The following is a 15,626-nucleotide window of genomic DNA, read 5'->3' on the forward strand; positions in this document are numbered from 1 at the left end:
CGTTAGCCTGTATCTGGGCTTGTGAAAGGTGGCACCTCTACCTCTATGGCCGCTCCTTCACCCTCAGGACAGATCACCAGGCCCTGACAGCGCTGCTGTCCACATCTGGGACAGGCCACAAACCCCTGAGGCTGCACCGCTGGTCTGACCGCCTCCGCCAGTACAACTTCAGCCTGCAGTTCACCCCAGGCAGAGACAATGTTGTCGCCGACCTGCTCTCTCGCTCTGTCTCCACCCCAGCTCCACAGACGGACACTGACTGTGTGGAAAAGGACATTGTCCAAATGCTACACACACCCCTCCAGGCCACTGTCTCTCTGCAGGAGCTGAGAGCAGCCTCCGAACAGGACCCTGTCCTCTCCCAGCTCCGCACCTACATCCAGAACGGCTGGCCTCACAAGGTCCCAGAGGAGCTGGCTGCGTTCGCCCGAGTCAGACAGGAGCTCTCCTGCTGGAACGACACCTGCGTGGCACGTGGGTTTTGCACAGTGGTCCCAGCTGCTCTCCGTGCACGTGTTTTGAATACGGCGCATGAAGGCCACCTGGGCATTGTGAAACTGAAACAGCGCTGCCGAGACCTGGTGTGGTGGTCGGAGATAGACAGAGATATTGAGGCTCTGGTAAAGGACTGTTCTGCCTGCCTTGTGAGTGGCAAGACCGGCCACCAGGCTCCCCCACCCCTGCAACCTCTCGCCTGGCCCTCTCAGCCCTGGGAACACCTGCAGTTGGACATTTGTGGTGAGATCCATGGAGTTCCCCACCACCAACGCTTCATGGTGGTCGCCTACGATCTACGCTCGAAATGGCCTGAACTCACCACTTCCGGCACTGTGACCTCACAGATCATCATCGACTTGCTGGACTCTCTTTTCTCTCGCTGGGGCCTCCCAAAGGCCATCACCACTGACAACGGCCCTCAGCTGGTCTCTGCTGAGTTCACTGCTTATCTCGAAAGCAAGGGCATCCGTCATATACGCACTGCGTACTACCACCCCCAGGCCAATGGCGGCGTTGAACGTTTTCACCAGTCACTGAAGAACGGCCTCAGAGCACACATGGCCCAAGGGTGCTCTTTCACGCAGGCCATCCGTCACACTCTGCTGCACTATCGGGCCACACAGCACTCGACCACAGGCGTCTCCCCAGCCTCTCTCATGCTAGGCCGGGAACTGTGCATGCCCCTTGACAGGCTCCGCCCCTCCACACCTCAGGCACCTCCCTCTGGGGTCAGAGCCTCAGTCACTCGTCAGCAGACGCGGATGAAGCAACGGTTTGACCAGTCAAAACGAACCAGGGTGCCAGACATCAATGTGTCAGACTGGGTCAGGGTCCGCAGGCCCCACAGGGACAATAAAATGGCTTCATACTGGTCCTCTCCTCTCCAAGTCACCCGTCAGCTGGGCCCACCACCTACCTCCTCAGCGATGGCACTCGGTGGCACTCCAGTCGTCTACGGAAGGTGTCAGCTCCGCCACACACAGCTGGTGACACAACCTTAGCCATTCCCTCAGCATGGCGAGACGCCCCGGGGCTTCATGCAGCTCCTACACGGGCCCCAGACATTTCTGGGCCTCAGCTTCCCCTGCCCCCCCCCCTCCCCACCTCGGCCTGCCCAGCCTCAGGCCGCCCCGCGACCTGTTCGCACACGTTTACACCCTGGCCACCTAGAGGACTTTGTGTCAACCTTTCATGTTTGAAATCCTGCCGGGGGAGGGGGGGGGGAAATGTTATGTCTGCACACATCGACAGTGCTGCATTTGATTTGGTGCTGTTCTATTGTGCTGGGATCGATTGGTGATGCCTGCGGGCTCTGGGTTGTTTGATCGGGTCTGCCTTTGATGCTGTGTCAGTCTAAATAAAGAATGCCACGGAGAGGTTGTGTCGAGCGACAGCGCTGTGTCCTGACGTGATTTAAAAAATACAATAGTTACTATTCGTGGGTTACTAACTTAATCACTAATATATATATAAGTACACGGAGACGAGGATGCGGCACAAGTCTGATCTTTACTGATGGTGACGTCACACACTACTAGGCTCGACCAGTGTATTACAGAACTCAGTAGTGGTGACAGTCCAACACAATCGAGCACCGAGTGCTCGATCCAATACACCACATTGACTCTGGAGGCATAGCATGTCAGGCTAACAACACATATACTACACAATAGTAAGACACAGATTTTGTGTAATTATAATACCTAAAAATAAATGACTCCCGTACGATAGCGTGGGCTGTGTTGGGTCCGCGCTGCATCGCTCCCGGCATGTGGTGCAGGCTTCCACTGCCGCCTCCACCTGTCTTGCCGTGCCAGGCCGAACAAGAGGCCCCGCCCTCGCTCGGTGTATCTGCTTGGTTCCACACCCACGTCACCGGCGTGTTGCGCTCCATCCGTGTTTGAGTATCAGCTGTTGGACTGTAATGTATTCTGAATAAAGGTACCTTTTCAAATCAAATCTCTCTCTCTCTCTCTCCCTCTCTCTTTCCCTCTCTCTCCATCTCTCTCTCTCTCTCCCCCTCTCCCCCTCTCTCTCTCTCCCTCTCTCTCTTTCTCTCTCCCTCTCTCCCTCTCTCTCTCTTTCTCTCTCCCTCTCTCTCTCTCCCTCTCTCCCTCCCTCTCTCTCTCTCTCTCTCTCTCTCTCTCTCTCTCTCTCTCTCTCTCTCTCTCTCTCTCTCTCTCTCTCTCTCTCTCTCCCTCTCTCTCCCTCTCTCCCTCTCCCTCTCTCTCTCTCTCTCTCTCTCCCTCTCTCTCTCGCGCACTCTCTCTCTCGCTGCATTGCATGCCGGGAGGTTGGCTGTGTGAGCGTGAGTGAGGGTGGTGGATTTGCGCTGAGTTTGAATTGTTCTTTTCGGACTCTTTCTGTATTCTTCACCCGTCCGGTGAGCGTTATATCCGGTGAGCGTTATCCGGTGAGCGTTATATCCGGTGAGCGTTATCCGGTGAGCGTTATATCCGGTGAGCGTTATCCGGTGAGCGTTATATCCGGTGAGCGTTATATCCGGTGAGCGTTATCCGGTGAGCGTTATATCCGGTGAGCGTTATATCCGGTGAGCGTTATCCGGTGAGCGTTATATCCGGTGAGCGTTATCCGGTGAGCGTTATATCCGGTGAGCGTTATCCTCAATACTTTCACCGAGTGCTGGCCGGGTGTTCAGTGGTTTTGTCGGGTGGGTTCGGGATGCCTTCCCGCAGGCTGCAGCCGGTACTTCTTGCCGGGCAGTGACGTCACCATGGAAGAGGTTCCGTGGGCTGTCGGAGAGCAGGTAGGACGTGACGAGCTGGAACACAGCCGTGGTGGTGTTGTGTTCTTGACAGAGGAGCCTCGTGTACATCATAGAGAGTGGCGTGTCTACCTGGGACGTGTTTGTGCAGGTCTCCCCGCTGTCAGCTCCGTCCACGGGATCACGGTATCCGCTGTTCCGCCGTCCATACATAATGAGGTGGTAGCTATGAACGGCGGAACACCGACATTCATTTCTGAAGTCTCTACTCAAACAAGGATTGCAAGAGACACACTAATCTAACAGACGAGACTGAATGGGGCTGATGGTGGGAGGGTTCGTATGCCCTCAGCCATGGCCTAACCTTAGTGCAGCGGTAGCTGTTTTGTTCGGTGCAACAACAAATGCAACGGTTGTATGCTCTACTGAAGTGCTGAAGGGTAGGCTGTTGATCGTCAGGGCAGAAATAGATAGGTCCGTATTCTTGTCCTCAATGTGCAGAAGACAAAGGAGCTGATTGTGGACTTCAGGAGGTCTAGAAGCTGCAGCCACTCCCCCATACACATCAATGGGGTGGAAGTGGAGCGTGTTTCCAGCTTTAAACTCCTTGGAGTCCACATCAGTGAGGACCTTTCGTGGACATTAAACACCCAGGCCCTTGTGAAAAAGGCCCAACAACACCTGCATTTCCCGAGGAGGCTGAGGAGCGCCCATCTACCCCCCAAAATTCTCCCCAACTTCTACCACTGCACCATAGAGAGCATCCTGACCATCTGCATCTCAGTGTGGTACGGCAACTGCACCTCAGTAGACCAGAAAGCTCTGCAGCGGGTCGTCAAGGGTCGCCCAGCATATCACCGGTACCCAGCTCCCAGCCATACAAGACATTTATCACAAACTCTGCCTTCGAAGGGGTCTGAGCATCAGCAGAGATCCCACCCACCCCAACCATGGACTGTTCTCCCCCCTGTGCTCTGGGAGGCGCTACAGGAGCCTCAGAGCCCGCACTACCAGGCTCAAAAACAGCTTCTTTCCACAAGCTGTTGCCCACCTGAACCTGGCTACCCACTGAATGTCTGTAGATATTTTAAATATTGTGTACTCCAGCTCTTTTTTTTAACTTATTTTAGCTTTTGGTCTTCATGTGTGTATATCTTCTACTGTGTTGCTGTGTTTGTCTGTGTCTGTCTTGCACTGTTTGGTGAAGCCACAGCCCTCATTTCCTTTTTAACATGTGCCTGCACACTGTTTTTAATGACAATAACATGAATTGAATTGAATTCTGATTTGTTAGCATATATGGTCCAAGTCAAGGAACAGAAAGAGTATATTTCTTTTTACCCTGCTAAAGAAATGAGCTGAGGAAATACCATCAGGATCAATTTATCATTGGTGGGGATTTCACCTGCATCCTAGACTTTACTGTGGACAAGACAAGTAAGGAACCCCATCCACAGTCAACTCAGAGCCTTAACAGCATCATCACACATTTAGATCTGTTAGACACATGGAGGGTCAAACATCCGCATTCCAGACACTACATGTGGGTGCAGGTCAGCAATAACAGGGTGAGTGCAGCCAGACAGGATCTACATTTCCCAGTCTGAACTCCACATTAGTTCACAGTAGCATAAGTCCCGTTGGCTTCACTGACCATCACTTGGTCAGCGTGGCTTTGATCCTTTCGCCAGGTGAAAGGGTTCATTCTGACCGGTTTGTAACAACAAACTCTTGCAAGACAGCATACTGTCGGAGTTTTGAGCACTTTTGGCAGCAGTGGAGAATAAAAAAAGCTGATTTTAGTTCTTTGACGTTTTGGTGGGAAGTTGGTAAGGCAGAAATTTGTGTGTGTGTTTTTTTTTTGCCAGCAGTAAACCTCCCATTCTACTGCTAAGATCAAGGCAGAAGTTCAGGAACTTGAAGCTAATATTAGGAATTTTGATTAGGAATATTGAAAAGGAGTTACATAGAGATTCAAATCCCAATACGACTCATCTGCTGCAGGAGAAGAGGTTGGAGTTACAATTACAATTTACAATTTCATTTAGCAAAAGATTGGATCCAAAGCGGCATACATCTGACATTAAATACAGCACAAGCAAGGATCTAGTCAGGAGACAACAACACAAGTGCCAAAAAAACTAGGTTCAAGTCCAATAGGACATAGGTGTCAATAGGATAGGCAGAGCACAAAGGCAATGCATAGGGTGCAGAGAAGCGATTTCTTTTAATATTACCACCATCAGGTGTGGAGGTGTTGCAGAAAGAGCTGGGTCTTTAGCTTCTTCTTAAAGATGGAGAGGGACTCAACGGATCGAATGTAGTTTGGTAACTCGTTCCACCACCGGGGAACTACAGAAGAGAAGAGTCTGGCTCGTGATTTGGGGTCTCGTTGTGGCGCCTTTCATTGGCACAGCGTAGTGAGTGTAGACTTGAATGAGGGCGTTCAGGTAAGTGGGAGCCGTTTTAGTTGCTGCTTTGTAAGCGAGCATCAAGGTTTTGAAGCTGATGCGGGCAGCATCTGGGAGCCAGTAGAGGGATATGAACAGTGGAGTGACATGTGCTGTTTTGGGTTGGTTGAAGATCAGACGCGTTCTGGATCATTTGCAGAGGTTTGAAAGTGCATACAGAGAGACCTGCCAGTAAGGAGTTGCAGTAGTCAATGCATGATATTACAAGAGCCTATACCAGGAGTTGTGCTGCATGCTCAGACAGGTAGGATCTAATTTTCCTGACATTGTACAGGGCAAATCAGCACGGCCGAGCAGTCGAGGCCACGTGACCCTTAAAGGTTAGTTCGTCATCAATCATGACACCCAGGTTTCGGGCGGACTTTGTGGGCATGAGTTGGGATGATCTGAGCTGGATATTGATCTGTTGTTGTAAGGATGGACTGGCTGGGATGACAAGGAGCTCAGTCTTAGATAGGTTAAGCTGAAGGTGGCATTCTTTCATCCATGCAGAGATATCAGCAAGGCATGTCGATATCCTTGCCGAGACTGTGAAGTCATCTGGCAGGAATGACAGGAAGAGCCGCGTATCATCAGCATAGCAATGGTATGGAAAACCATGGGAGTGGATGATTGCACCAAGTGAGGTGGTGTATATTGAGAAGAGAAGGGGACCGAGCACTGACCCTTGAGGTACCCCTGTGGATAAGCCGTGCGGTTTGGAGGGGACGTTGTCAGCTCAGTTGTACAGCATCCTGATGACTCCTAGTTTGTGCTCCAGTGGATGATGGGGGTCAAACCTTAAGTACTGATCAGTAAGTGTTGGTTTACAGTAATCATCAACAGTCAAATGTCCCCATCACCAACTGTAATTTCACAGTGTAAGAAGACTAACCTGTCATGTTCCACATCCTCCCTGGTGAACTTGATGTGGTGTCCACAGAATTAATGGGGTTGGTGAAATGTGCCACATCCTGAGATTTAATTTTAGCCCAGGTGTCATCCACAAATCTGAACCAATGGCTAGGTGGTGTCCCTGGGTCTATGATACTGTTAAAAGGGAGTATTGATGCTAATAATCTGTATGTTCAGGAAGTGCTGTTGTCAATTCGTTTTGACAGAGAAACGGATATTCTCCTGCCAAGAGAGCTGTTCTGCATTGACTGCATATACCAGAAAGCACTGCAAGAGTGTTTCTCATTGGTGGAAATTATGAACATCTCAGCCAATCAGACTTGTAGTTCTTCTGTTATCCACTGACATCAGTGGATGGTGGAAATAAACCAGTTAGCTATAGCGGGCTATATACAGACATCACTTACAGGTATGATACATGTTACACCGCTGCGATTAACACATGGAAATCAAGTTGAAACTCAGTGAAATGTGTGTTAGATGAGCCGTCTGGTGCTGTATCCTGTAGGACACAGTCAAAAGGACAAGGCGTGTCGTCTGCTGATGTGCTCATGAGCCAGAGGATTTTATGGAGGGTTGTTGATGTTGAGCAAAACTGCTTGAATTAGAGATTATGCTGTCAGAACCAGCGGGTTAGCTAAACAGAACCAGCCATGCTAACGTGCAGGCTTTACCAGCTACAGAAACACTTCGATGGTGTTTTAAGCCCCCAACGTACTCTTCCAGGCAGCACTGCTGGAAGGCAGTTCCATCCAATCACAGCACTGGTTAGGGTTAGGGTTAGGGTTAGGGTTAGGGTTAGCGCCAGTGCTGTGATTGGCTGAAACTGTAGGGGGCGGGGAGTGCCTTCCATGCAGCGCTGCCTTGAAGAGTACATTCGGGGCTTAAAACACCATCGAGCACAGAAACACAGGACCAGTTTAATCAAATCAAAGCTATTTCTCTTAACAAGACCAAACAGAGACACATGGACCAGATCATAAAGACCACAGGTCTGAAAGCACTTAATTCTTCATTAGTGTGGCTTTAAAGTAGAGGCTAATGGAGGAGGGGGAGTTAGATGGTGTGATAGCGAGCCAGCCTTTGAGGCGTCCTTTAAAGACTTGCTGGCGTCTGATGAGAGGTTGCTTTCCAACCTGTGGACCTAAAGTCAAACAGAAAACCATTTCATGAGACAGCTTTCCTTTCAACTCTTGTCCAAGTTTTTTTTTTCCTGCAAGTCCAACAGTCTTTCTAGTGTGTTATGGGGGTCTTATTGGGGCTGCTGCCTGATGCTGGGGTACCTTTCAGGAACACGAAGATTTATCCTGACATTTATTTCTCTTGGCTCTCAGAAGACCTTCACGTTCAGAGAGTATGGTAGAGGACACTGTTCTGTTTGTTTAGCCGTGTAAAGAAAAAATGAGCTAAGTAAGAAAAGTGTCATGGAGCATCCGGGTAGTGTAGTGGTCTATTCCGTTGCACAAGGATCGGAGGTTCGAATCTCTGTGTCTTGGTCGGGTGTCCCTACAGACACAGTTGGCCGTGTCTGCTGGTGGGAAGCCGGATGTGGGTATATGTCCTGGTCACTGCACTAGCGCCTCCTCTGGTCGGTCGGGGCGCCTGTTTGGGGGAGGAGTGGGAGCTGGGGGTAATAGCGTGATCCTCTTGTGTGCTACATCACCCTGGTGAAACACCTCACTGTCAGGTGAAAAGAAGCGGCTGGTGACTCCACATGTATGGGAGGAGACATGTGGTAGTCTGCAGCCCTCCCCGGATCAGCAGAGGGGGTGGAGCAGTGCAGAGCTGGAGAAGCTGACATGCGGTTAAAATATTATCGAGTGTCGGTTGTTCAGTGGAGGAGGCCAGCTATGCTGTTGGGTGGAGGAGGCCAGCTATGCTGTTCAGTGGAGGAGGCCAGCTATGCTGTTGGGTGGAGGAGGCCAGCTGTGCTGTTGGGTGGAGGAGGCCAGCTATGCTGTTCAGTGGAGGAGGCCAGCTATGCTGTTGGGTGGAGGAGGCCAGCTGTGCTGTTGGGTGGAGGAGGCCAGCTATGCTGTTCAGTGGAGGAGGCCAGCTATGCTGTTGGGTGGAGGAGGCCAGCTGTGCTTTTGGGTGGAGCAGGCCAGTTATGCTGTTGGAGAGGTTGTCGGCTTTGAAAGTGTGAAGTCTGCTTCACGAATGAACAAAGCTATTGTCATTTTCCTAGATGACGTGGCCAAAGTTGATGAGGTGGTGGAAAAGGGCGTAGTGATTCGTGATTCTCTCACCCCTGTTCTCCTGCTGGTGAACCTGGCTAAAAAGGTAACTATTTCAAATGCTCCTCCGTTTATTAAAAATGAAGTGTTGGTCGTGGAGCTTCCACGTTTCGGGCAGCTGGTGTCCCCAATTAAATTAGTTCTGCTGGGGTCCAAGACACGTTGTGTGTCACAGAAGACAGGTCTTCATGGTCCTCAAGGACAGCACGGGTGATTTAAACCTGACTTTCACTTTCAAAATGGACGGTTTTAGTTATAACGTGTTTGCCAACTCTGAGACCATGAAATTATTTGGTTGCGGTGCAGAAGGACACGTGGTTCGGTCTTGCCCTGAGGCCGGACAGCAGACCAGCTCAAACCTGCCTGAAGCGCCGCAGCCTGAAGCGCCGCAGCCTGAAGCGCCGCAGCCTGAAGCGCCGCAGCCTGAAGCGCCGCAGCCTGAAGCGCCGCAGCCTGAAGCCAAGTCTGACTCGCCTGGTGCACAGCAGTCTGCAGGGAAAGTAGAGGAGACCGAGGCAGACATGCAGGACAGGGAGCAGAGTGAGGAACAGGACCAAGCTAAGAGTCGAAATGATCCCGATCATGCCCAGACCGGAGAGAACCAGAAGAACACAAGCTGACAGAGGAGAAGACATGTGACAAAGATAAAACGAACTGCGGTCAGAGTGTGGAAAGTGTGGTCAGTGAGGAACTGATAGATGAAAACATGTCTAAAGAGGAGAAGGGTCTAACAGCTAAACGCAGTAAAAGGAAAATGTCTGACAAAGAGCAGGGTAGTGCCAAGGCTAAGAAAGTGTTGGATGATTCATCGGATGAGAAAAGTGAGTGGACACCATCACAAGAGGATGAAACCGTTTTTTATCCCCTTGAGAAAATTAGGACATTTTTGACTGAAACTAAAGGGCAAAGGGCGGTTAAAACCGAACAGTTCTTCCCCGACTTGAGATCTTTGGTCAGGTCTGTGGCACGACTGAGGAAGGAAGAGGGGGCTTTCACTGACCAAGAGGTTTACCGGCTCAAGAAAATCACGACAAAAGTCAAAGCACAACTAATCAGTGATGATTAAGACAAAGTTTGTTCTCCTCATATTGTTTGTATCTGCTTTTCTTGTTGCAGAGGCAACTTCTTTCCCTTTCATGGCTGATTTGAAGATAGGGTCTTTAAATATAAATGGAGCCAGGAACGATGTGAAAAGAGCTTCTCTTTTCAAGTTGGTAGAAATGAAAGGGTTGGATGTGGTCTTTATTCAAGAAACTCACAGTGACGCCGTGAATGAAAGTGACTGGAAGAAGGAGCGGCCTGGGGAGGTCTTCCTAAGCCACAAATTAACTAACAGTGGCGGCGTTGGTGTGCTTTTCTCTAAGAGTTTCAGTCCCTCTTCTTCTGAGGTAGAAGAGATAGTGTGTGGTCACATTCTAAAAGTCACGGTATAATATGAAGGTGGGAAAATATTTTTTGTGAATGTTTATGCCCCAGTTTCGGGCATTGAGAGATGAGACTGCTGAACACCTTATGTGATGTAATTCACCATTGTACTGATTTTTTTTTTCCTGGGAGGAGAGATTTCAATTGCACGGAAAATACCAAACTAGACAGGAACCATCTAGAGCCTCATCCCGCTTCATCTGCCAGACTTAAGCGGTTGATTGAAACCCATGGCCTAAAAGATGTCTGGAGAGGTTTTAACAGGAGTGACAGGCGGTACACTTGGAGTCACTCCAAAGACAATTTGTTATCTCTGGCCAGACTTGATCGTTTTTATTGTTTCAAACATAATTTTGGTATCTTTAAATCCTGTCAAATAACTCCTGTTGGTTTTTCTGACCATTGTCTTGTTCAGTGCTCTTTTTTCATTCAGAATGTTAAAGTACAGGGTGCATTTTGGTCTTTTGCAAGATAGATCTTTCAGAGAGGCTCTTGAATTTCTATGGGCTTTACATAGAAAAAGCAAAACCACTTTTTCTTCAGTACAGCAATGGTGGGATATAGGAAAGAGCAAAATAAGACCATTATGTCAGCAGTGTACTCACAGTGTCACTAAGCACATGACCAGATCTCTTAAAGAACTGGAGGCTGAAGTAGTAGAATTACAGAGTTTAGTGGATTCTACAGGAAATCAAGGGCATATTGAAGCCCTTAAAGCTAAAAAGGCTGTGGTGCCCAACAGCACAGGGAGCTCTGGTCCGCTCACCTTTCATGATTGTGTTTCAAATGGATGCCCAATCACAGTTGGTTTGGAGCGAAGGAATGGTCAGAAGAAGATCATTCATTCGTTACGCTCTGAAGATGGATCCACGATAACGGGAACCCCTGAGATCCGCAGATATGCCACCTCCTTCTACGATGATCTGTTTAAAGGTGAATTTGTGGAGGATGCAGAGTTGGCTAGTTCTTTTCATGCTGGGCTACCTCAGGTGGACGGTGATACCAATGCGGTGTTGGATGCAGAACTGTCTCTGAATGAACTGTATACTGCTGTCATGAGCCTGGGAAATGGAAAAGCACCTGGCATTGATGGACTGCCCATTGAATTTTACAAGTCCTTTTGGTCTGTGATCGGTAAAGATCTGCTGGAGGTGCTTCAGGACAGTTTGTGCAGAGGACAGCTACCGCTGAGCTGTAGAAGGGCAGTTATCACTTTGCTGCCCAAAAAGGGAGCTCTACAAGACCTGAAGAACTGGAGACCTGTATCTCTGCTGTGTGGGGACTATAAAATCCTCTCTAAAGTTTTAGCCTCTAGACTTAGAGAGATGATGAGTAAGGCCATTCATGTTGACCAGACTTACTGTGTGCCCGGCAGGCTAATCAGTGACAATATCACCCTAATTGGGCATGTTTTGGAACTCTCTGGCTCAGTGGGTGTAGATACTGGTGTCATTTCCATAAACCAGGAAAAGGCTTTTAAGCGGGTTGAACACAAGTATCTGTGGCAGACGCTAAATGCTTTTGGGTTCAGCCCAGGTTTCATAGCCAAGATCCAGGTACTGTACCGTGATATTGTGAGTATACTAAACATTAATGGTGGTTCGGCTGCACCTTTTATTGAACAGAGGGGAGTATGTCAAGGATGCGCACTTTCTGGGATGCTGTACTCCCTTTCCATTGAGCCTTTTCTTCACAAACTCAGAAAAGAACTCTCAGGTGTTTTTTTCCCAGGTTGCACTTCAGCTGTAAAACTCTCAGCATACGCAGATGATGTTATGGTATCGATTAACAAACAGAGAGATATTGATATCTTGGAGGGGACTGTAGATCGTTTCAATAGTATTTCATCTGCTAAGGTAAACTGGGGAAAAAGGGAAGCTGTGATGGTTGGGAAAAGGCCACTAGACAATTTAGTTCTACTGGGAGGGCTGACTTGGAAAAAAGGAGGGATGAAGTACTTGGGAGTTTTTTTGGGTGAAGAATCTGTGTTAGAAAAGAACTGGGGGAACGTTTTAGAAAAAATAGAAGGCCGGTTTAAAAAGTGGAAGTGGCTCCTGCCAAGCATGTCTTACAGAGGGAGGACACTTGTAATCAACAATCTAGTGTCCTCCTCATCATGGCACAGATTAGTTTGTGTTGATCCCCCTCCAAATTTACTTTCAAGAATTCAAGCTGTTCTAATGGATTTTTTAAAAAAAATTCTTGGGATAATTTGCATTGGATTCCCCAGGCTGTCTTTTTTCTCCCAAAGGAGGAAGGAGGACAAGGTCTTGTACATTTGGCCAGTAGAGGTGCTGTGTTCCGCCTTCAATTCCTCCAGAGACTGCTTTATGGCCCGAAAGACTTGGTGTGGAGACCACTGGCACGCACAGTTCTGCAGAAGTTTGGTGGTCTGGGACTGCACGACTCACTGTTCCTCATGGATTTAAAGACTGTGAAGTTACAAACCAGCCACCTTTCTACCGCGGTGTCTTCACAGTGTGGAAGATGGTGGTGAAAGAGAGGACAATGCAAAGGGACTCCCTGTACCGGTTGTTGAGGGAGCCTGTGGCGCATGGAGGACGTCTGAACACCCCCTGCTGGGCAGGATCGGCAGTCACAGCAGTGTTTAGCAGAGCAGGTTTTCCAACCCTTGAATCGGTGGTGAACACTGCTGGACCTGACCTGAGCAATGCAGCTGCTCTGGCGGCTGGTCTGGGACTGCGTTCTGTGAGGATCATCAACCAGCTGCTTGACCACTGGAGACGCTGTCTGACAGGACATGAGTCCCTCCTGTTACATGTTGATTGCGCCTCATACAGATGATCCTTTTCCTTGTTTAAGTATTCGCCCCAGTCTTGATGACTGTTCAGGTTCTTTTTTAGATGAGAAGAGAAGTACTTTTATAAACTTAGAAGAGGCAAAAGGCAAATTACTGTATGGAATGATGGTTAAGTGTCTAAACAAGGGTAAACTATGCAATCGTGTTGATGCACCTTGGCGAAGTCATCTGGGCTTGGGAGTTGGTGTCAGACCTGCTTGGAGGGGTCTATACAAACCACCATTAACAAAGAAGGTTGCTGACTTACAGTGGAGACTCGTACAGGGGACAGTAGCAGTTAATGCTCTTCTTTCCCTCATTAGTCAAGGTGTGGGTGATAAATGTCTTTACTGTTTTCCACTGTTAGCTGGAGTGTGCGCGCCTGGCACCACTGTTCATGTTGTTGGAGAAGTTATTCAGCAAGGTAGGGGAGGTTTTCTGCCAGCACATTTTCATTCTTGGGTTTAAGTATAAACAAACTGTAAAAGAAAAATGTCAACTGATGAATTTCATCCTGGGACAAGCAGAAATGTCTCTATATATCAGCAAAAAGGAGAGATGGACAACTCAGTGGACACTGATGTAAAGCTGCTGTTTACTAGCATGGTAAAGGCCAGGATGACGACCGGCTTCAGTTCTTACAGATACATGTAAGACACCCAGCAGCTGCGTGTTGTCTGGGAAGCCCACCACGACGAAGAGCCCTCACAACAGTCTTCTTGCAACATCAAGTCCTGAAGAGGCCAGTTCAGCAACAGTCATCTTGGCAGAGATCCGGGGAATGTTGACATCTCTGACTATTTTCCTCTCCAAAGTTTTTGAAATCTTGCACTTTGGACCAGGCCCAGGTTTGTTTCTAACAGAATTTGTCTCCTTGTGCTTTGCGATGATGCAACACACAGCTGTTCTAGACACTGTGACACGCTTGGACATGGCAGTATAGCCTTCCCCCTTAAGATGAGCATCCACTATCTTCTTTCTCAGTTCCAGACTGATTTCTTTACTTTTTGGCATGATGAAAGTACTTCTTACCAAGAATTTAAGAGTAGTCCCTCTCAATCAAGTGTTCAAGTGCCACTAGCCCTGTTCACTGGAGTCCCTTAAGTAAAGTTCAATGCTGATTGGTTGCTCAGGTGTGGTTTAAAAGCTGGTTGATTGCCCAGGTGTGTTTTGAAAGCGAAAATCACACGGGGGCTAATAATTTCAACCACCTCAATTTTCACTACATTTGGTGTAAAGCAAACTTAAAGATTTATTTTACATTCCAAAATGTACCAGATAGGGGCCTTAACATTGATGAATGTTTTACTATGTAACATTTTATTAGTGATGCAAACATTGGGCAGAGTTTTAGGGAAATGTTCCATAGTTCCTTGGGGGCTAATAATTTTGACCTTAACTGTATACTCTGTCTGTCTGTCTGTCATTAATATTATACTCTGTCTGTCTGTCTGTCTGTCCGTCTGTCTGTCTGTCGTTAACATTATAGTGTCTGTCTGCAGTCGCAGTGGATAGGCATTCCTGGGAGAAATCTGTGCAGGAAGGAGCTGCACGTCATGAACTGGATTTCCTCTGCGCCCCAGAGAAAAGCGACAGCGCCACAAGAAGAGAGAGAAAAAGGCTCAAGCACCACCACCGACCAGCCACCACCACCACCACCACCACCACCACCACCACTTTGCCATGTTCACACTGCACCACAGTATATGGCTCGCGGATCAGCCTCTACAGCCATCTGAAGACCCACAAGTTGACAACCCAACAGAGAGGACAATCTCTCAAGTGACTGCCGATGATGATGAGTGTGCGTGTGTGTGTGGGTGTGTGTGTGTGTGTGTGTAGGACACACAGACACCACACTTTGTTAAAGGTCTCAGGTGTGGCTATATCTACAGACAGACCTTAATGTTTCCAGACTGCAGTGAACCAGACTCTTGCTGGACATGTAGAGTATGTATGTGTCTCACACCCACTTCATGCCAGAGTAGTGACCAGCTCATAAGCCCTGTTTACAGTTCACCCACAACTGTACAGCCCATCACAGCCCCAATTCTATCATAACGTTTGCTGATGACACCACCGTCCTCGCCCTCAACACAGACGGCGTGAGACGGCCTCCAGGGAGTAGGTGAAAGCCCTCGTGGGGTGGTGCCAGGACATCAACCTCTCCCACATCAGGAAAACCAATGATGAACAATGACCGTGGACTTAAGGAGACAACAGGATGGTGTGTACACTCCCGTCCACATCAACAGATCACAAGTGGAAAGGATCAGCAGGTTCAAGTTCCTCTGTGTCTACATCACCAAAAACTTGTCTGTGTTCCTTCATACGGACACAGTGATCAAGACAGCACGCCAACAACTATTCTTCCTCCAGACGCTGAGGAAATTCGGCAAGGCCCCACAGACCCTTACTAACTTTTACCGATGCACCATTGAGAGAATTCAGACTGGCTGCATCACTGCCTGGTACAGCAGCGGCTCTGTCCTACACCACAAAGCTTTGCGATGAAGGACCTTTGTTTCTGCAGATGCCTGAAGGCCCACAAAATAATCAGGGACTCCACCCACCCC

Source organism: Lampris incognitus, chromosome 16, assembly GCF_029633865.1.
Source record: "Lampris incognitus isolate fLamInc1 chromosome 16, fLamInc1.hap2, whole genome shotgun sequence".
NCBI classification, from domain to species: Eukaryota; Metazoa; Chordata; class Actinopteri; order Lampriformes; family Lampridae; genus Lampris; species Lampris incognitus.